Raw genomic sequence first — 2,364 nt, 5'->3', positions numbered from 1 at the left:
GAGACCATGCACTAAACAAGACAATATTAGTTTAGAGCAGAGGAAAATAAAGCTGTTGATACTTATGCTGATAAATGTACAGTTTGCTTTACTATGTAAGAGCTTCTTAAAACATTTTCATGTGTGTGTGTGAGTGTGTGTGTGTGTGTGTGTGTGTGTGTGTGTATACGTACAAATGTATATGTAAAAGTAATTTATAGATTAAATGTTTTAGCAAAGAAACTCTGCTTTCACTGCTTCAAAAGCTCATCAGATGTGATACTGAAGTAGTGAAACTAGAGTATCTTTACTAAAACATTCAACATATAAACATTTATACACAGTATAACTTGTATAGAGTCTTGTTTGGATTTCTAGTCCCCTTGATCCCTAACCAAGCAATTTTTCTATGTGTATGCATGTGTGTATGTACACACACACACCATACATACTCACAGAAATTCAATGTGAAGGATGGTAAAGAATAGTGAGTCGGAAGGAAAAGATTTTTGCTTTCCTTTACCCTTTGATCTGCTTTTCTTTTTTTTCTTCTTTGGGTGGAATGTGAATATTGAAACTGAACTTTAATAAATATAAAAACGACAGTTTCATCAATGGGTGTGTGTGTATGTGTTTATATACACACACCCATTGACAAAACTGTATGTATGTATGTGTGTGTGTGTGTGTGTGTATATATGTATATATATATTTATTTTGTTTTTGTATCTGGTTTGCAATATTCTTTATGTGAATTTGTGTGTTGAAACAAATTTTGTTGTATCTAGAGAGAATCAACATGCCAATATAATTAACATACACACTGGTTCAATTTCACTCATTTATTAAACATCCAATTTTTTTTGTCAAAGCTCTTTCATTGCTGTTTTGCAATCAGATATTTGATAAATGAGAGGAATTGAATCAGTGTGTGTGTCAATTATATTGGCATCATGACTCAATATATATACAGGGGTTGGACAAAATAATGGAAACACCTAGCATCATAATTTTGAAATATCTATAAAACCGTCAAAAGCTTGTTTATTTTTATGTTTTTGATTTACTATTAGTGTTACTTAATATGTTTTGCAAAAGTTGCTGGTTCTTTTCTGATGTCGTCAGAAAAAAGTAATTAAAATTCATTAAAATGACAGATCTATCGGACTTTCAAAAAGGTCAAATTGTTGGTGCTCATATGGCAGGCGCTAGCATAACAAAAACAGCTGAAATCTTTGGTGTATCAAGAAGTGCTGCCTTGAAAGTAATGACAGCCTTTGAGAAAGAGGGAAAAACCTCTTCGTTGAAACAAAACTCCAGAAGAAAACCAAAACTTTCAGATAGGGACCGTTGGACTCTTATGCGAATTGTTAGAAAGGATCACAAAAGTACAGCTCCCAAAATTACTGCAGAGCTTAATGACCACCTTGAGAACCCAGTTTCCACAAAAACAAGGCCAGATTTCACGGGAGAGCTGCAATCAGAAAGCCACTACTTTCAAAAACAAATGTTGCAAAGCATTTAGAGTGGAGTAAAAACCTACAGAATTGGTCCCTAGAATGTTATTTTCTCGGATAAGTCATCCTTTACCCTATTTCCAACCACCAGCCGAGTATACGTGTGGAGACAGCCAAAAGAAGCATTTGACCCAGACTGCCTTCTTCCAACTGTTAAACATGAAGGAGTATCTATGATGATCTGGTGGGGTTATGTCTTGAAAATCTGCCAGCCCGATGGTTTCCCTTCATGGCAGAATTAATAGTCATGACTATTTACGCATTTTATCTGATTAAATTCATCCTATGGTTGCAGAACTGTTTACAGAGAGAAATGCATTCTTTCAGGATGATAATGCATCAATTCACACAGCTAAAGTTGTTACTGAACGGCACGAGGAATATTCTAGTGAAGTTGAACATCTGAGGCCATCATAGTCCTCAGATCTCAATATTATTGAAAAATTATGGTGCATTTTAGAAAAACAAGTAAGGAGTTGATATCCCCAACCATCATCACTACAAGAACTGGAGACTGTTTTAGCTGAAGAATGGACAAAAATTCCTTTGGAAACAATTCAAATTTTGTACGAGTCGATACCTCATAGAATTCAAGCTGTAATTACTGCCAAAGGCGGTCCTACCCCATATTAAATAAAAAAAGGGTTTGAAATTTTAAGGTGTTTCCATTATTTTGTCCAACCCCTGTATATAATACACACACGGTATTCACTAATGCTTGTATTTATGTATATGGATTCCTGGAATAAACTTCAAAATGCTGGAGTATTGGATTAAAAAGTATTGGTATATTTGTGATTGTGTATAAATTAAATAATAAATTAATGTGTAACAGAGATGTCAATGATTTAACAGCTAAATATAATAT

The sequence above is a fragment of the Octopus bimaculoides genome, chromosome 5 (genome assembly GCF_001194135.2).
Source record: "Octopus bimaculoides isolate UCB-OBI-ISO-001 chromosome 5, ASM119413v2, whole genome shotgun sequence".
Lineage (NCBI taxonomy): Eukaryota > Metazoa > Mollusca > Cephalopoda > Octopoda > Octopodidae > Octopus > Octopus bimaculoides.
Note: the sequence above shows the minus strand (reverse complement) of the source record.